Source organism: Bactrocera tryoni, chromosome 2, assembly GCF_016617805.1.
Source record: "Bactrocera tryoni isolate S06 chromosome 2, CSIRO_BtryS06_freeze2, whole genome shotgun sequence".
In the NCBI taxonomy this organism is placed as follows: domain Eukaryota; kingdom Metazoa; phylum Arthropoda; class Insecta; order Diptera; family Tephritidae; genus Bactrocera; species Bactrocera tryoni.
This window is the reverse complement of record NC_052500.1, coordinates 84153195-84174996: the sequence shown is the minus strand read 5'-3', so window position 1 is coordinate 84174996 and position 21802 is coordinate 84153195. Positions and strand designations below refer to the sequence as shown.

The 21802-nt window shown below is 36.7% G+C and overlaps 1 protein-coding gene and 1 non-coding gene across 2 annotated transcripts in view; one reads left to right on the top strand and one right to left on the bottom strand.

The window, feature by feature from the left end:
* The window catches only part of LOC120769106 (centaurin-gamma-1A), a 289994-nt gene that overhangs the window by 104025 nt on the left and 164167 nt on the right, over positions 1–21802 (bottom strand). The gene's annotated exons all lie outside the window — the stretch shown is intronic.
* On the top strand, positions 604–675 carry Trnah-gug. The gene has a single exon. It is a non-coding gene; the product is annotated as a tRNA-His (tRNA).

Here is a 21802-nt window from a genome sequence, read left to right as displayed (position 1 = left end):
CTCATACTGAAACAAAATTTGAGTTTTGGCTATAAAATGGTTATATTATGGTTATAAAATGGTCATATACTGGTTATTTATTGGTTATATCTAAACGATTAAGCTGAAAATTTTATACTACATATGCATATGTAATATGATGTAGTGAATATAAGCAATAAAAAACTGATTTTTTTTTACAATACATTGTATTGCATTTTAGGTGACATAAACTCATGTACGATCAAAATCAGACTACAACCATTGGTCGAGCAATTATTTCAGTGCACGGTCTCTTAATACAAATTTTCAACATCTTACACAATTAAACCCATATACAGTACATACATATGTACATATCACTTTGTTAGTTATTTCATTTGTTAGATATCTATGTATTCCATTTTGTATCTCGCTCTTTGTTACAGTTTATTATTATTGCTCGCACTGATTTCTTGTGCTTTACGTATCGCCCTGTTTGCTTTGAATTTATGATCGTTTATTATTTTTCTGTAACTCATTCGGAGTGAAAGTAATATTTCGGGTATTATTTTTACTATATGAGTGAATAAAACAGTTAAGTACTTGTGTGTTTCAGTTTACAAAAATGGCACGCTTTCAATAGCCGTGATCGTCTAGTGGTTAGGACCCTACGTTGTGGCCGTAGTAACCCAGGTTCGAATCCTGGTCACGGCAATGTTTCCCAACAAACATTGTCACGGTGAAAGCTTTAATTTTTTGGAAGAATATTTTTTATACGCAAATTGTAAAAATTCTCAGGAAGAAATTCTTCGAAAATAATTATAAACTGTGACAGACAGCGTTGAAATTTTATATTACACGTATATAAATTTTGCTTTCTTGAAATATTGGGTAGTCGAAAACGTCTTTTCGTATTTCTAATCATATAAAATATACTATATATATCTTGAATGAGTTCCATTGGTCTAGAGTAGTTCTGTTGCCCTAGATATAAGATCGACTTTGGATATATTTGTGTTTCTTGACACTATCAAAGAGTTTGTAAGATTTGCTCACGTTTATTTTTAAACCTTTATTTTCATTTTACATTAAAAAAGATCGAAAAACATGAAACAAAATGGTAAATATATTTATATTGTTAGTTTTGTTTTGAAAAAATAACGATATACCGAAGTAGAGAGTGTAAAGAATATTGAAAACATATGTTATATCTAAATTAAACGTCTTTTATGAGTTTATCTTTATATTTTCCAAACGACAATCTCTTTTAAGGACCAGCAACAATCTGCCACTATACTCGTATGACATCTTAACAACCTTGATAACCTTCTTCCCATCACTTTTAGATTCCAGTGTAACTGCTCTCTCTGGTTGTTTCTCATTATAAATACCAAAATTATCGGAGCATGTATCCAGTTGTTTGCGGATATAGTCCAACTTGATACACATAGTTACTGCTAGAGTATTAAAGTTTGTCAGCATGTTTTGAACAATTTTTTCATAATTTTGTGCTTTATGGCTAAGTAGGAAGATTTCGACAATCAACGCTAGATTACAAAAATTTTGACTTTTCAGAATTTAAGTAATTTTCAAAAAACCTAATCAAAACAATATCATTTCACATTCAATGCTTTGACAACTTGTTTCATTATTTTTGATTTGATCACGAGAAAACAACTGTGCTTATGACTTGAAAGAATTGTGAAAACATGTTTGGTTCTAAAATCACTAAATCTATGAAACAATGCTTTCCGACTACTAGGATGTCATGAAACGTATCATTACTGACGAAGCGGCTTGGATCTATGCTTACGACCTGGAAACAGACAATCAATCAGCCGAATATCGTGACAAAGGTGAGCCGAAGCAGAAAAAATCAAAGTTATGTTGACAGTTTTCGTTCCGACCGGTCAAACTGTCAATAAGAAATACTATTTGAGTGTTATGCGTCATTTTCGTGAAGCTATTCGTAAAAAGAAGCCGACATTATGGACCAACAACTTTTGGTTTTTGCACCACGATGATGTTCCGTCGTATGCTGCATTGATTCTTCGTGAGTTTTTTGCCAAATTTAAAATCAATATCGTGCCGATCAGCAAATTCAATCCCCGAGAAACCGTTTTGAGTCAATTGAAGACATTAAATCGCTACGCGCATGCAACGCTTTACGGAAATTGACTTTAACAACTGTTTTGAGGATTGGAGAAAACGTTGACACAAATGTATTGTGGTCAAAGGGGATTACTTTGAGGGGAACGACATTAGAATGAATAAATTAAGAATTTAAAATTTATGAACAAAGTCTTATTTTTTTGCTCAAAGTGGTATTTTCGGTAAAAAGCCGGGAGTGGATATCTTGTGATGTTTGTATTTTCAAACAGGGTTATCAAAACCCTGATTATGACCGCAAATCAAATATCATAAAAGCAAGAGCATACCCAAACTTTTAATGAACAAATTCATAATATAGACGAGAGTCGCTCAAAATAATGCGCAATTTATTTACCAACGCATACAATCACACATTTGATATCTGCTAGCGTATGATTGTGTGCGTGCGCTTGCTTAGTACACTGAGTGAAATCGTGCTATTTGTTTAATTTGTTATTAAAAATTTAGAAAAAAATTAAAAATTATGGTTTTTGATTAATAAAGCAATTAAGAACAACAATAATAACAACAAAAACAGCAAATACGTTTGTTAATTTTTTTAACTTTCCAAGATTTTTTCCATATCGACTTCAAGATCGTAAGTTTTGATTCTCATTAAGTCCTCTATACGCTTATTCGAAACTGAATTCCTGTATTTCGAGTGTAATTTTGACGCTTGCAGAATTAGCGTTATAGCGTACATGTTTCGACTGCATTTGCTTGCCTAAGTATACTCCGAGTATAGGCATGAATTATTTTGAGCGGCTCTGATCTAGACACTTGAAACTACCGAAATTTGCCAACATTTCCAAGGGCACAAAAATATACTGCGTAATAATAAATAAATAAACCAGCCAAATATTAAAAAATTCGTTGATTTCCGTTATGTTATGTTTACAAAAGGGTTATCCTCTTGTGCATTTTAAAAAGCGATCTTTTGTTTTGCACGTACATATGTCCATATATTTTAGAAAACTTTCAAAAATTTTGAGGTGGATCTGTAAATATTTTCGGGGAAATGCGCATATTTGTAAGAATGATTAAACATAGTATAATTAGCTCCTAAAACTTTGGTCTTTTTCTCGACACTATGTTTTCAGAAGCGAAGAGGATTTTTTCTCCGAAAGAGCAGACCGACAATTTCACACACAGATATATAGTACGTATTAGTCAGGCAATGATCAAATCGAAGGTACATGACTATACATTAATTTATATTTTTTACATGACTCTGAAGTGTTTTTATAAAAAAGACTTATTTTGGGAAAACGGAATTTTTTCAAAACTAAGAATTTTTTAGTCCTTCGATGATTACTTGGATTCAACTATACTTAGAAGAATTTTTTTTAATTTTTTTTAAATTTGAGATAATTTTAAGCAGAAAAATCTTGCTCACCGACAACTTTTCAAAGGAAACTACAAATCTTTAAAATTAATCGTTGATTATTAAAGTATCCACATTAAATGCTGTATGTTATGTATATATATTATAATGGATGCTATTTTCATTAATTTATTAAATGAAATGCTTCTTAAAAGAAAAACATGTCCAAAAAATAAATGTATTTTTCTGACTTGACTCTGAAGTTGAAATAACTCTTTAATAAGCTAACTCTGAGTTATTTACTATATAAATTCTCTATAAAGAAAACCAAAAAAAGAAGAGAAAAAAATATGCAAAATTGTTTTCCTTTATCAAAATGCTTAAAAAATTAATAATTCGAATTAAATGCATCCAAAACAGGCTTTTGAACGGGCGACACCTAAAAACACACCAACTGGATTAAGTGATGTTAAAACAAAAATAAAGAAGAATTCTGAGTCTGTTGACACTCAATGCATGAATAAGAGAACCCTTTAAGAGCAAACAGTGTTTAAAATAATAAACAATTAAATAAGTAAAACAAAGTAGCATCAAATCACAACCCTTTCGTCTGTTCACATTTGAAAATCCTTGCTAAACACATGTGTTTTCGCTTCAATTATTTAATTTCCTGTTTAATTGATTTTTTGTTTTATTTTTTTCATTTCAATTTAAACAAAGGACCCCATTCAGTGAGTAACCTTCATCACCGCCAACAACAACCAGTTTGGTAATTAATGAGCGCAAATGTGCAGCGATGCAGCGAATATCCAGCAATCTCATTTAGCGCACATGTCCTGTCTGTCAACTGGCTCGCGGACCACTTTAGATGTCCCGCGCGCAGCAACCCCCAAAACGCCCGTGTCAAAGGTCGGCGACGCGCAAGCAAACGACCACTGACAGTCAGTCACTCAACTCACTCCGTCAACTAGTCGTCAACGGCAAAATCCTACATTAACCATTCCACCACCACCACCACTTCCACCATCAACTGCAGCAAAACAAAATAAAGGCCGCTTTGTTGACTTTAATTTCATTGCAGTTTGCTGCGTTATTTATTCGAGGTTTTTTATGAGGCAGTGTAGTTTTTATAAATTCTTCAGCTGGACAGTTGCCTGACTGCAGGAAGCAGCGCTTGGCACATGATTGGGTAGCGAACGCAGCCTCATTAGCGGAACGGAAGCTCTTTGCCGTCCAGCCGTGTTAAACTCCGATTTTTTGTCTGCAACGATTGCGCGACAGCAGTGGTCCGTCGACAACTTGTTTACTTTGCATTCGGTCCGGTGCTTGGACGCTGTGCTGTCAACTCACCATTAACCGCGCATAGTCGCTACCCTCTTGACAGTGCTGAGAGATTCGGCATTTCGGCAGTTGGAAAATTACCGATGCTCGACACGTTCCAAATTAATGAAGCTGCGACGCATCCAAAGCTCTCACTTTGTTTGAAAGCAGCTTCTACTGGTTTGTTTTCCATTTGCTCTCGTGTTTATTTAGTTTTCAGTTTTGATGTTTTCATTAAAGTGGATGACCATCTCGAGTTGCACCCCATTTTCCAATGTGGATTAGGGCAAGTGGGTAAAGTAAATAACACAAACCAATATTTATTCATAATAGAAAATATGCAAAGTTATTGCAGCAGTAAACCCAATTTTTGGTGAAAATAAAGAAAACATTATATATACGAACATCTGCTATTTGTGGTTGGTTATGGACATCTTTCAGAATCATGAACAGACTAATATATTGTTCGCTAAATAATCGATATTTTAACTCGAATCGAGACAACTAATAAATTCTGATTGTTCCGAAGAACTATATAAAATGTTAACTGTACTTTAGTAAAATAGTCGCTGCTTAAGACGGAGATGGACAACCGCAAATTGATTTCCGGGGCTACGAAATTTGTGGATATAGATGATACTTATAGCCTTTTCCATTAAATTGGAGGTTTAATTCGATTGGGGATAAATATACAATATTTTGTTCGATCACTTCTTGGCATGTTATTTCCAAGTAATTTCTTAACACGACTCTCATAGAGACAAAACACTAGGATAGTCGATTTTCGCAAGCTTTTTGGAGGCGAATTTTACAACAGTAAACTCATTCAAGGAACATGTAGTAAGCATTTGTTTCCACCTTGGACTATAAGGTGGATGTATAAAAAAAGCCTAACCAAACTCCCGAAGATCTGGCCTGGCGTCGTCCTGATAGAACAAAGATCCTCTCCTATTGGCCAAAGCTGGTTCTTTCCGGGCGACTGCTTACTTCAGACGGAATTTTTTTTGGGGTGGAATAAATCTTTCGGTGAAAGCTGAGAAGTCATCGAAAATTTGCCTCATGATAGTCCATCCACCTCTCTTAATGACAATAACATCAAGAAGTTAAAGAAACAAAGGCTTAAAAATTGTCGCATTGGCATCAGGTAGACAGCAGAGGATCTCGACTCAACACATTTTGGTTAATTTTTCGGATATAAAGTGAATAAAAGCACGTAATTGAAATTTTACTAAAATACTTTTGAGCAAAACTTTGATAATTTACTTACGCCATCCTTTGGACAACCAATTTTGATATTTACACATGCATATGCAATGTCATTCAGAACACAACAACTGCCGCAAATTAGCTGCACTTAGTTTTAATGACTTTGAACACTTCGCACCAAGGAGCAGAGCAATTCAACTAATGTCAGCCATAATAAATGCAAACTACACTCACTTAGTTTAGAAATTACGTAAAATTGCCAAAAAGACCAGTGCTTGCGTGCTGTATATGTATGTATAACGCGCTGGTTGCAACATAACGCACACGGCGTGGTAGTGCACCGTTGCCACCGGCAGCCAGCGCTTTCGTGCGCAGGACACGCATCGTTTTTCAATTATGACAGCCGGCACGCTCGATGGCACGTTGGCTCGCTGGCTGCCCACCGGCTGCATATAATATGAGAGTAGTTATGGTCATTTCGTTGGTTGCTGACTGTTGCGTCATTACGAGTGAAGTGTCAACTTTTTGCGGTGGCTGTACTGTTGCTGCTGGCGTTGTGGCACATGCCACCGAAAATTAACTGCATTCGCACGTTTGACTTCTGTGCACATGCTGCGCTAACCCTTTCCTCGAATGCGCCTTTCTTGCCAACTTTCCACATTCGGCTGAAGTCCAGTGTCGGCATTCTGCATTTGTGCAACATGCCGCGCGCTGGCAACGGCAGTCGCTGCTTGTGTAACTTGTCATGTTGCTCGCCTCGGAAATTTGCGTGTCATTGTTCGGCGCCGTATGCTGGTTTGTGTGCTTATGAGTTTGGCATTGCCCTCGTGTCTGTCCAGTTGTCCGAGTTGGTCGCTCCTGTGGCGTATTGTTGTACGCATTATGTTCGCTGCAGGACATCGTTGCCATTGTTGCCGTTGACACATGTTATTGCAGTTGCAATTTACTTAATACAATACAATGTGTTTAAAAATATCGAAGCAACTCTGTGCCCAATAATAGTTATGCTATAGAAATTGTATTGGTTCATCTGCTGAACTGCTAATGAAGTCATAAAGTCTGTTGTCGGTAGAGAGAAGATTAGCAACACGTGCGACAGCTGGCAATTATTGATTTGAGAAAGCAGAAAAAGTGCGCAAGAATGCGTAGATTATGGTGGCTCTGTTTTTCTTTTCGAGTCTTAAAACCAACTTCATTTGATTACCTCATCACTGTCATCTTCCCCATCATACACAATATTAGGTCTCCTAAAAAGCAATCCACGACTTTTCCAATAGATGGTGGCAGTAATCTATGTCTCGAGTTGTATAAGTGGCTGAGGGTCAGGCTGACGTTAGACGGATAAAATAGGAATAAGACAATCTTGTGTTGTGAGTGCTTTCTCCAGGCGAAAGAAGCAAAGCAAATAGGTCTGGCAGTGAACGAGGGTAAGATGAAATATCTCCTGTCATCAAACAAACAGTGGTCGCACTCGCGACTAGGCTACCACGTCACTGTTGACAGTCATAGTTTCGAAGTCGTAGATAATTTCGTCTATCTTGGAACCAGCATTAACACCACCAACAATGTCAGCCCCGAAATCCAACGCAGAATAACTCTTGACAGCACGTGCTACTTCGGACTCAGTAGGCAATTGAGAAGTAAAGTCCTCTCTCGACGAACAAAAGCCAAACTCTATAAGTCACTCATTATTCCCGTCCTGCTATGTGGTGCAAAGGCATGGACGATGACAGCATCTGATGAGTCGAAGTTACGAGCTTGCGAGAGAAAGGTTCTCCGAAAGATTTATGGTCCTTTGCGCGTTGTCCACGGCGAATATCGCATTCGATGGAACGATGAGCTGTATGAGATATAGACGACATTGACATAGTTCATCGAATTAAAAGACAGCGGCTATGATGAAATGATGGATGAAAACACTCCAGCTCTGAGAATATTCGACGCTGAACCCGCCGGGGGAAGCAGAGGAAGTGGAAGACTTCCACTCCGTTAGAAAGACCAGGTGGAGAAGGTCCTGGCTTCATTTGGCATTTCCAATTCGCTCCACGTAGCGAAAAGAAGAAGCGACTGGCGCGCTGTAGTTAACTCGGCTATTAGCGGTGTCTACGCCAGTTAAGAAGAAGAAGAACTTTGTTAAAAATTTATTATCAGCCAGAACTTGCAAAAGAACTTATGACAGTATTTTTTTGGCTTTTGGAGATAATTTTAAGACAGTAAGTATTTTTTATAAGGCAAATCTACTCTCTCGCTTATGAAGATATGGAATTCTGATTATAACGGCATTAAAAAAAAAATGTTCAAATCAAAAAGTTCGTAAATAATTTCCGAAAAACAGTTTGTTGTTTCTCAAGCTTGTCACATTGGATTAAACAAAAAACGTAGCCCAATTATTAACAAAAGAGAATTTGCATAAAGAATTAAAGCGTAGGAAGCAATATGATCAAGGAGAAACATATAATATAGGACTTTAAAAATATAGAAAGCCGGACAAATACATATGCTTGTATGTATGGAAAATCAGCTACTGCTGAGGCCAGGTAATGCATATAATAATGCGAACACCTTATGCATATGCCAAGCGAGAATCAACAGGAAGCAGCCTGCGAGTAAATTTGCAAACGGATAGTAAGGAAAGAAAAAACTCGAACAAAACTGCAAGTAAACGGAGAGGATATTTAATCCTTTCACTTTGGCAGAAAAATCGACCGCCAACTGTGCAGCAAATGACGATTAGCACTTAAGAGCCGCTGACACCGTCGCTGCCGGTGTCGAAGCTGTTGCACTATTGACACTTGGACGCAAATACAAGCATGCAACACACACGAGAACACACGGGAACGCACTTCCACAGCTGGATGCACGAAATGAATGTAGATCGGTACACAAGTGTTGATGGCATTTGGTACCGCAAAAACCGGAAGGATATCGGCACAATGCGGTCGAAGGGTTGAATTACATGTATGCCCGCATGTCTTGTGAGCGCTGAGCAGGGGCGTAGATGTGCGGAGGTACAATGCGGTGCGCCTCCAGTCAGATTGCTCCATATTTGCGCCTGAGGCGTTCGTATATCCTTGCAGCGGCACTTAAGGAAGTTAAACACATTAAGTGCGTTTTCTCTTCGCCTTTTTTATTCGTTTGGGAATTGTGCGCATTTAAGTTTTGTGTACGGTTTTTTACCGCTTGCTGTTATTGTTTCGCCTTAGCGATGCCTTCTTGCTGCGCAGTGCCTAAATCCTTTTAAGCGTTGGCAAGAAAAGTAAATAAAATATTTTTAGGGTATGTCTCTGCTGGCAAAAGCCAATGCGCAGACGCATTTTACGTGTTTTTTAATTCGCTCAAATTGTCACAAGGAAAATCTTTAGCACGCAGCGCATATTGGTTACTTTACTGCCTGCCTGCCTATAACAGCGGGATATCCCTTTTATCTTACAGCCAAGACGCTGTACTCTGCTAGGCAGAGAATGATTCTTCTTCTTTGGTTTTTGATTGTGTGCGTTTAGTAAACTGTTGTCAAATGCGCTGCGAATTTGTTTTGATTGCATGAGATTTGCCTACGGCTGCAATCCTTTTTGCGAAAGGACATTTTGTCTAATTCACAAATATGTTAGACCGTTGTTGCTGTTCTTTTCCTACAAAATCCTTTTCTGCTTTTTTAATTTCGCAAGCAAGTAAAGGATTAGTCTGCTTCTCAATTTGCGACATTTTACAAATTGGAAAACATTTATTTACTTGTATTCTGTGGAGCCAATCAAGGATTCAACTAATCCAGCTTAGATAATTGTGTGCATGGAAGCGGATGTTTGCTATTTTTCTTCAATATTTCCCTCTGAATTTGAACAGATTACGCTTAGCGATAAGATCTACTGAAAGCAAAACTAATCCTCTACACTTTTTGTGGTTTAGAAAATTAAATGGGATTTACTTATTTGTAGAATTCGTCGATGTGTTCCTGTTGTTTTCCTAGAGAAATTGCTTTCGGTATAGTTCATTAAAGACAAAATGGAATTTTTTAGAGCAAAGATAGATCGACTGTAGCAAATATGGTTGATCCAACAACAACATTCCGTTTCCGGTGAGACTCAGAACCGTCGCGACTATTCAGAAAGCTGATGAAAAACGCCTAGTCGGTCACGGAAAAGTCTTCCAATGAATTGTTTAGCTTCGAAATCAGATTCTTATACATTATGAAACGGTATCGACTGATATTTCAGTAGAGCCTTAGGGCTTGGAGAGATACACTCATATACATCATCATCTTTATCAATAATAATTATTTTATATTTTTGCAAAATGTTGCTATAGATTATAATAGTTTTGTTCACATAACGGTTGTTGGTATCACCTCAGAGTAATCAAGTTAGATATAGATTTATATATATGTACATATATGTATAAATGATCATAATGAAGAGACGAGCTGTAATCCGGATGTCTGTCTGTCCGTGCGTCCGTCTGTATAAGCTGTAACTTGAGTACAAAATTGTGATATCTATTTGGTATACGTGTTCCTTGGTAAAAAAAATTAAATAAGGATCGTAAATGAGCAAAGTCAGACTACTGCCCTGCCCACAAAGAAAATCAAATTTGCTAATCAGTGCTTTTGACAGCACGAAAATGAGATGCCTTTATGCTGGTATGACTGAATTTTTAGATAAAATCACATAACTCGGGGCTTGTTCAACGGATTTCAAGCAAATTCGGCACATATCATTTTCTCGTATTTGTTTCTGTGCGAAAATGGAAGAAATCGGACAAAAACCACGCCTACTTCCCATAATCCCATATCACAACTTTAAATTCCATCCATTCTTCCAGGTTTCAGTATATAAATCAAGAACCAATGTACCCGGATAAAGCACCCGTACTAGGTCCTTCTTTACTTGTTTTTAACTATTTTTTATTTAGTTCAGTCTTTCATCTCCTACAACGCCTAGGGCTTCGGCAGTTGGTCTTTATGCTGGTTCTACTATACTAAAGACATTTCAATTACGTTCACATCACTTTGCTTTGGTTTACGTTCAATGTCCTTGTCAGCGTCCTTCGGCACTTTATCTCAGCTCTGTCATGAAAATCACTTTACCTTAGTTGACCCAAATTTCTGCTAAATATATAAGTGCAACGAGCATACACACAATCAAATGACTTCAATTGGCTATTTAGACTTCGAGTTGCTTTTATGTGCCTTCACTAGAAGGCACACACGTGGATTACATTTTAAATTAGAATCTCTCAGCAGTGTTTGTTTTCATCTCTTCATTTCTTCAATGCGCTTTATTTCAAAGAAAGTACCATATGCGAATGTGTGTGAGTATGTGAGTTTCGCAAAATCAACACACAACTCTTCGTATGGGAAGGGAAAGTCCTTGCTTTCAATAAATTGCAATTTATATGCTGCATGCCCTAAGAAAGTGAAATTTATGTTTTCAACTAAAATGGGGCATATTTGGTACTTCGATGTTGTTGTTGTTTTCTTTGAAAAGAAAAGTGTCATTAATTTGCCTGCCATTTTACCATTTATGGTCGGTGCATGGTTGTGTCTTTTGGTTTGACGGGAAAATGCTTAAGGTAAGCAGACCGCTTCATTTCGTCCCAACGAAATCGAAAGTTAGCGACAGCTCGCAAAGTAGGTTCTGCTAGTCTTAAATGCATATGTATCAAAATCTACATTCCCATGCCTAACAAGTATGTGTGAATAGAACAGTACAATGAGAGACAATGGCTTGCTAAACGGCGCTGTCCGAATTAAAAATAGCATAACGAATTGTATTGGTTGATTTTCGGAGAGTAAAGTGGGAACTTCTTCTGAATGCAAAATTATTTATAATAAGCAGTTGAAATATTTGTTAAAATAGTTATTAGAGTTTTCCTTTAGACAAAATAATTTTCAGATGTTTTAAGAGGCCTTATATTGATATATCAAATCAAAGCTCATAGTGGATGATTCCTTTCCAATCCCACCAAAAACCCAGCATTACCTTTCGAGCGAAGCGAGTGAACCTTTGTTATGCTACACGAACTGATACAGCATCGTCTCCGTAAACTGCACAAATTTCATTGGTGGCTTCCGTGAGATTCTTCCCTTTTTTATACAAATTCCAAAATATAGCGAATTTCTTCATTATTTCGACAACTTTTTAAACAGCTGTAACTTTTTTTCAACTTCTCCGAATTTAATAAAGTTTTAAATCTCACCTTTCCAACACTATATGGTATGACACAATGTGATTGGAGATATACGACTGCAACGACATTTATTGACAAAATACGAAAAGACTTTTTCGACTTTCCTATATGTAAAAATAAATTTTAAGAGTAAAAAATAAAGTAAAATGTGTCTCGCCAACCAATTTATGAAAATTACGATCATTAATTATAAAAACTGTGGCAAAACCAACGTGTCATGCAGTGCCCCACTGCATTGCCAATTATAGCTGCTGATCTTACATGTGATCATGCAACTGGAAAAACAGGATCTTGCGGTTTTTCGGTTTTGTGCCTTTAATTTCGCCGATCCTAATGGCCGTGTTTAGAGGTGAATGTAAAAACGAAGCAATAATGAAAGAAGTTGGCAGAGAATACAAACCACGGTGACATAATTATAACAGATCGAGCGAGGCTGGTATGATTAATGATCGCAGATGACAGTGCAAATAACAATTACGAACGCAAAACACTTCAAGCGAGAGTAATAGGTGGGGAGAAGTTAAAGCGATATGAATTATTGTGGTAAACAGTACGCTTCTTCGCTTGGCTAGAGAGCGTGCGACAAACGATCTTGAGACACTTTATGAAACTAAAGACAATCACTGAATCGTTTTTGATTGATCGCTATTTGATAACAATTTCATTCATAACTCTATGCTAGCTAACTGCCACTCTTAAAGGTGTACGGATGATATGATCTATGAGATTCATAAAGTGGTGGAAGCTGGACAAAGATTAGGAAGTCGTGGTATTTTGTTAATGGTAACAACAAAGAAGCAATACGCAGTAGCAGATCGGTGACATACAATACTTTTTCTATGTGGTATAAAAAATATCAATTACCTGCAGTAATTTGAAGTGCACTCGGGCACTGACAATGGCATGTTCAATTTGATGAAGACTTAAAAGAAGAATTTTGAAAACTCAAAAGAAAAAAATTTCGTTTTTAAACGTCATAAAGCAACAATTAGTGAACGCCCAAAGTGGAATGTTGCAATATAAAAAACGTAACTGTATTTTGGTAGCAGAGCATCTTTTTAAACACATAGCTGCAGCGCGTGATATCCCAAGCCAGAAACACAGTACTTTTCGACTCAAAAGTTGTAATTATTGAGCAAAATCATTCGACCATAACCGAAGCTGATTTGACGAGACAGCAGATGAGTCAAAGGAAAGAGCAGATCATTGCCGCCAAGCAGATTTCAGGATTAGACACATTTGTGTACTAAATTTTGTGCATAAAAAATCCCGAGCATGTAATTGTAGAAAAAATGGAGAAAATGTAGGAAAAACCGCAAAACCCAAAGGTAGCAGCACACACTACGAAGCATAATGGAATAAAGAGAAAAAATTAAAACGGAATGTGTCGAAGACAAACAGGCTGTCAGTCAGACAGCGGCACAGCATCCTTATGAGATTAAGAATGCAAATCAGTGTTTCCAAGCAGGCTAATTCTCTTTTGTGTACAGCGCATGCACCGAGCGTACACACATACATACGACATACATATACAGGCATGAATACAATGTATTTCTTGGCGATTGTTTGCTCAAACATGACAGCTACATGTCACAGGCTAACGTATTTTCCTGCGGCACGTTGCCTTCGCTGCTCGTCCTCCCTTTAATGGCAAGAAATGGGGCAGCTGCAGTGAGTTCTCTCAGCTATGCATAAATATTCATGTGGTTGTTGTGGGTTACGAGCATGTGAGAATCGAAATTACGCGCGCATTATGACGTTGAACGCGATTTGACTTTCTTCTAAAACATTTTGATTGTTTCCAAGTTTATTTTTCGATTTCATTAACTGGAGTAAAATATGATTTGACGCAATTTTATGCAGAAACAAACGACGATGATGTTGTGTGTTGTCTTTGTAGTGTACATAGAACAGAAAGTTCTCCTCAAATTAAAGTTATTTGATACATAAAAATTTAAAGACCACGTTAAGAGGAAAATGTTGAGACTACAACTAACGTATCCACATTCAATTAGAGTGATCTTGACCTGGTTCTAAAGGGACGCGGTTCAGTAAATGCAAGGGCGGCTCCAGAAATAGTTTTTGTGGGCCAAGTTTGGAATATCTTTTAAGAACTTCTTCTGTAGTAAATTCAATGTTAAGATTCGTGTGCAGCAACGCCAGGCCTATCAATCTATCTTGTTCGTTCGCAGCCAAATTTTCAATCGGCGAAGTGCCGAAAAAGAACGTTCAGAGCTCATATTCGTCACAGGAAGTGTGCAGGATATGCGAAGAAAGCTATGAATTAAGGGGTATAGGTCTACATCGCAGTTCTTCAACGCTTCCAATGCAGTAGTCGGTAACTTGTTGTCTTTTGACTTTTCAAGTTCAAGTTTTCAAGTTCACCTTTGAGCTTCAAACATCGCATGATGTTGTCATTATCCAAAAGGCCTTTTTCCATTTCTTTGGTTTTCAAAGCACATACTTTTTCTAGAAGCAGCAAACTTGATTCTGTCGCCATTTTTTTCGTGCTAAATAGTGGATTGAAAATGTCTCCTCAGCTTTTTGTCCGATTTCGGAACATTACAAGCATCGTTCGAATCATGTTTGATGCTTTTGCCAGATCGATCGATTCTTTCTGAAGAATCACGCTGATCGAATGAGTTAAAGATAGAATATTACATAGACAAAAAATCCCAATTAAAAATTGAATTTTGGCCGGCTACAATCAGTATAGTTGCTTTTCCCACTGTTTCCTTATTTTTCCAATTGCTAATTTTTCTATGTTGGGAAACTTGGCGGCTAAACCGCGGAGAATGTATCAATCGATCCGCCACTGGTAATTGACTCGGCTCAAAGCGTTTTGTCGATAAATCAGGATTTTTTGATGCATGGTAAATCACGGTCTCTTCACTCATATTTACAAAAGTACTTTTTCAGCATCACAAAACTTTATTGTTTCAAATATTCATCTTTCCGACAGAGATTCCTGGAATCAGCATCGAAATCCAACTTGTTTATATAGACACTTAAGAAAACTTGTTCACAATACAGTATATATGATTCTTATCGCAGCTACTGCTCTATTTTCTTTGTCATACAAATCCCACATGGTGTCTTCCTCACATAAGCTATCTTAGATCAAGAACTCCTGACAGGAAAAACCAAAGTGTGATAAACGGAAACCAATTGTAATGATATTAAAATTCAACAGAGATCGTGTAACTTGGGCTGCTATATTTACATAGATATAACCACAGGAAAACGAAGCTCGTATGAACAGTGATAAAATCTATAACACTAGAAGCACTTGAGCTCAGCGAGCAAAGGTTACACAGTAACGATTAAAGGATAATTGAATTTGAGTAGGTAGCATTAGCATACACATTACTTCGATATTACAAGGGATAAGCGACATATAAGCATTGCTCGAAATACATACTTTTGTACACGCATTTGCAACTGCGAAGATGTAACCCTTTAGCATAAATTTGTAATATAAAAAAACTAAAAAATGTATACATACATATATGTATCTCAGCAAAGAATCTAGTAACCTTAGGAATCTCGAAATCACAATAAATATTGTCAATGACAAAGCACAAGTAGATAAATAGAGCAAAATAAACAAACACAGCTAATTAAACAGCGAAATAAACACGGAAACCGGTTAAGCAATTAATGATACAAATGAGTTGGACCTAAAGAGTATCGAAGGAGACAAGGCCAATAGCAACGAAGATACAAAAGTAATTGAAACCGCGTCTTTACAGTGGCAATTTCGGCGAACAATGCAGGAGAAATGAAAAAAGGAAAGGGGTTTCTTCGTTAAAACTAAAAGAAACGTAAACGTCATTGCATAACAATAACAGCGGCGACAAAGGTGAAAACATTTGACAAAAATGTCAAAGGATAACGGCCAGACAGCGATTGATAGATAGCTTACACAAGGGTTACACCTCGGCAGATTGGAGGTAGAAGGTATTTCTTGAAGTAAAAAAATAAGTATCTAGTAAATATTTATAATTTTCTTAAGTTTTTATTTTTGTAGGGATCAGATGCACGGGCAGCTGGCTAATACGACGTGATAGATAAAAACATATAAAAATATTTTAGACATGTAATAATTTTACATTCAACTGAAGGTTTCATGTAGTACAGTTAGAAATAATAGAAACTGGGACCTTCGATTTCCACGAGCTTTTCTTGCAGCGCAGTTTTCACCCGCAAAACCAATCACTTGGTGCCAAGTCCGCACAATAATGTGAATACCTGAAAATCCTCCCGGAGCTTCCAAGACAAGTCATTATCGATATATGAGCCCGACATTGTCTGATGGGGCACAAGTCTTGTTCTATTGATCAAAGTTGGCAGCTGCTGGGTTATAGAAACAGTGCTTACATTATGGTCAAATCACTAGCTGAAAAGCTTTTTGTGTTCGAAATCTAATCTCTTTAACGCCATATAGCGTAACGCTATCGAACTTACACAATGAAAATACAGAGGACTAAAACCATATATTTGGAAAATAACTGATTTCTTTTCTTCTTTATTCTTCTTTATTGCTCACTGGAGCTCAGCTGGAGTGTTTTCATCCATCATTTCATCATAGCTGCTGTTTCTTAATTCGCTGAACTATGTCAATGTCGTCTATATCTCATACAGCTCATCGTTCCATTGAATGCGGTATTCGCCGTTGCAAATACGCAAAAGACCATAAATTTTCCGTAGAACCTTTCTCTCGAAAACTCGTAACGCCAGCTCAACAGATGTTGTCATCGTCCATGCCTCTGCACCATATAGCAGGACGGAAATAATGAGTGTCTTATAGAGTTTTGTTTTTGTTCGTCGAGAGATGACTTTACTTCTCAATCGCCTACACAGTCCGAAGAAGCATCTGTTGGCACGACTTATTCTGCGTTGGATTTCGAGGCTGGCGTTGCTGTTAGTGTTATTTATGGTGCCAAGATGACGAGGGCGCCCAGATAAGCGACTGTTGCGTTTTTTCACGCTTTGGAGCAGGTTTCACGTGTGCAGTTCACTCGGCTGACTATCGATTGGACTCCGTTGTGAAATGATGTCATGTTTCATAAATTGTCACATATTGTTGCATTAAATCGATTTTATTACGATTAAAAAGCTTCAGCTCAGGATGCAGATGTTTTTGTTGGATTGTGAGCACAGAGCTTTCACATACCAAAATATTCATTGGCAATATATCTAAAACGTTTCTTGGATATTTTAAAAGTCTCAGCTCTCTGGAACAACTTCACTTTACGGGCATCTGATATTATATTGCGGACTTTTTTGTTCGGTGTTCATTTCGCCTCCTTCAAATTTAGCAAACTGCTTTTAAACGGTTGATTTCCCTGGTGAAGATCAATTAAACTATTGGTTTCAAAAAAATTTTTCCCTAAAGATGCAACGTTTAAACTAACACAAGTTGCCCTATTTCATGAACTAATAGATCGACAGCTGTCAAATGTATGTATGTACATACTTTTAGGGGCTTACTCAAAATCAGATAGATTCAATATTAGTGGTACCATCTAGGTGACAGGCTACGAACTTTTCAACCTGCTATGATACCTAAAATAACTAGTCAGTAATTAAGAAGAAGTCAAAAGTGTCAAAGTTTATAGAAGGCTGAAAGTTTGGGCTATACGATACTGTGAAACATAACCACATTAGAAAAAACCAAAGAAAAAACATATAATTAGCTGGTTTTGAATCAACTTGATATGCAGATCATAAATTTAGCATAATGTTGTCAATATTCATGTGAAAACTACTAACACCAACAGTTATTACATCCATCCATGCAGATGTACATATGTATATGCAAAGTCATGTTTCAAAATTTAATTTTTAATAAATCATTCTATGTCGTCTCCGTTCTCAATATCAAAAGTTTCAAATTCAAGTCTGGAATAAAATTATCTTTTACGCATATGCAGCCACCGAATATATGCAAATATCCTTAATATAAGATTTTAGTGATCTAGCACATCTTCCACTCCACTGATGCGTTAGGAATGCTTGATTCAAACTAATCAATCACAATTGTTTTGACTGCTTAAATTCATAAAGAGAGAGTCGCTATGCTCACCTTCGTTTTCTCAAGCGAGAAAAATGTCGCTGTCAAACTTCGAACATGTTTAGGCATAAAACCGATATGCAAAATCTAAATGTTTGTGCGCATCAAATCAAAATCAATAATTTATTTTATCATATTTTAACGAACATCCTATATGCGCACATACGAGGCGATTGTATGAGAATTTTAGCTCTAACAGTGATTGACAGCTGTCAAACAACTAATCAGTCAATATTGAAAATGGACGCATGCAAATTTAAACCCTTTTCCCACAAACGAGGGAGCATGGAATAATAAATTGAGGAACACTTTGCTCCATTTGCAAATGGAAACATTTTACTGAGAATATTTGAGTAGCGAAGCTGAAAAAATTTTAATGTTGTAAAGAGTTGAAAATGCATTTTTGGTTGATTTTTTAACTGTAAGTTACTAAAGTGCTAACTTACAGGCATATTTTATGCGAAATATAGGGTAGTCTAAAAAGTCTTTTCGTATATATAATCAAACTTCAACTTATTTTTTATATTTATAATGAACTTTAATGAAATATGTACCATTTTGGTCTACCACTTTTTGCCATTTCTCCGCTAGAGACATTATTCCTTCAGTGTAAAACTTTTCTGGTTTCTCGGCGAAAAACTGCGATTAAATTTTTCACAGAGAATTCATGTGGTACCCACACATCGAGCTTCTTTTTGTAGCCAGCCTTTTTTAAATGGTTCAACCCCGTGTGACGATGAATGTTCAGTTCCTTAGCGATGACATGGCTGCTTATTGGACGGTCCTGGCCAATCTTTTCCATAATTTCATCGACTCTTCCAACGATAAGTTGACCAGAGCGAGGTGCATCTTTCACATCGAAATTTCCAGAACGGAAACGAGCGAACCATTGTTGTGCTACACGAACTGATACAGCATCGTCCCCGCAAACTTCACAAATTTCATTGGTGGCTTGCGTGGCATTCTTCCCCGTTTTACAAAAAAAAATATCAAAATAAAATGTATTTCTTCATTATTTTCAATCATTGAACAGCTGTCACTTTTTTTCAACTTCCACGAATTTACTTTTTTTTTGTTAAATGAAGCTTAAAACCTCACCTTTCAAACACTGTATGGTATGACACAATGTGATTGATAGCACTGGAGATATCTGACTGCAACGCCATTTATTGACAAAATACGAAAAGATTTTTTCGACTACCCAATATTAAAGGGTTAAGGACTCAAGTCTATAATAATAATTATTTTTGTCATTGAAAATTGTAGCATTCCACTAATCACGTTTTCAATAACATCCATTATTTTTAACCCTTACCATGTATAAGTGGTTTTCGAAAAATAATTATGATTTTCTGCGTTTGACCCTTTAATGACTTCAAATTAAAATTTAATCTGCGCAAAATTGCCACTGATTAATGATGCTTCTGATAAGGGGATACAATTCACAGAAGAAACTAAAATTAAATGGAGAACGTTTAGAGCTAATGCGGTTTCCAAATATAATGTCTTTGAAATCAAACGCTTGATATAAATCGTCAATCGAAAAAAAACAAAATAGCAAAAGCAACATTTTGCGAAAAACAAGAAAAGTCATTAGCAACCGATACATACAGACAAACATACACATATATACATACATATGTACATACGGTATTTACAAGCGAGTTCCCACCTTTGACACTCGTGGCACTATTTAGCGCGTTTGTTTGCCATGTGTTGAACAGCGGTGTTGCCTTGTTAGTTATAATCTAACCTTTTAGGCTAAAGAAGCCACCAACAACCACACCACTACCACACACGCCACATATAAGCACAACCACCCCTTACTCATATCAAGTTCCATCAATCAATAAATTGATAACATCAAGCGCATTAGTGCCACAAACACGATCAACAGAAATTTGCTGAAGCCACCACCACCACCGCCTCATCCATGTGCACCAGCAGCAGTCAGCAGCGTTATGATAGCAATCAGAGTTTATTGCGAATGCAAAAAGGCAAATTAATAAGTGCACCTTTGTTGCAGGCATCAAAGTCATTAGGTCGCCATTATGCGCATGCCACACTAATGTTCCGCTGATTGGATGCATTTTGTGGCACTAAAATGCTTTAATTTGCAGATTTTTGACATTTTCGACCTCTAAAGTGTTTTATGCAGCGTTTTGGTTTAGAAAAATGTCACATTTACTCAGGCCGGAAGCGATAGAGCAGTGAAGTCCTCTTAATTGCGTGCATATTTAGTGATTTTTTCAGTTGATTGCATCGAAAAACCAAATGTAGTTGCAATGAAATGAAGTGAAATTATTTGTTACAACAATTTTTTTTTATTTTTGATAGTGATATTTGCGATTTCGATTATTTTTTATTAAAACCTGTTCGTGAGAAGGAACGCCAAAAATCTTCGAAGACGTTGAATTGTAGACTTTGTTCGGTTGAGGATCCGTGAAGGGAAAGCTTCAGCATTGGGAGCCACCCGCCAAGCCATTTCAAGGCGACTAAATGCGCTGGAAATGACTCAAAAACAACGAACTTGGCTTCCTTAAGACCGCATTATCCGGAGTGGCATGAAAATAAACATTAAAAACCTACCTGGAAACGCTTAAATGAGAAGGGCTACCTCATTCGGTATATTCTCCAGAAATTACACCGTCCGATTATTATTTGTTCGGTTCGATGGCTCATGGTCTGTCTCAGTAGCAGTACCACTAACAAGACGACATCAAGATAAGGAAAAAAATTAAAAGGCCATAAAAAAAACTGACACATACGAACGCCAAACCCATTGAGGGTTTTACTGTACTGACCTAGTACCATCACCCTGACTTGGAATTTCTCACCCCCCAGACAATAATCCCAAAAATGTTCCACAGTGTAATAAAATATCTAAAAATATATCCATACAAATTTTGAGAGTTTTTTTAGTTCCAAAAATTCGTCGTTTCTTCCGCTGTCGCAGTAGGTGTGCCCTAAATTTAAATTTTGTTCAGATTAAAATAAATTTCAATTAACTAAAACTCGGAGAAATATAAAATAATCCGCTTGTTAAAGTATCATGCTCGTGGCTCAGCTTGCATACGTTTCAAGTTTGTAATGCTGTGTGACCTGGTTCGAAACCCATTCAACCAAATTTGAATATTTTATTAATTTCACTCTTGTCAGATGTTTTTTAACTCAATTATTTTTTAACGAATTTTAATTTTTCAACAGTAAATTAAAATGAACGCAATCTGTTTAGAGTTATTATATGTGACCTGGTCTAAGCAAAGGAGGCCTAGGTGTCAAAAAATCAACTTTCACTTTTTAGTTGATTCGGATGGAAGATGAGATTTTTAACAGCTGTTTCCCAGAAAACTAGTTTTCGCACGTTAGCTCCCTTTTCCCTTTTCGTAGACCAGGTCACATATAGTACATAGTGTGTGGCAAATAGATATGAAGATATTTTGAGGTAATTTATTAATATAATTAAATTGCCTTTTAATTATTCAACAATTCAAATATCCACATAATATTTATTTTAGTATTTATCATCATTATTATCGAATGTCTACCTACTGCTTACTTAAGTCGTCCATATGTCAGGA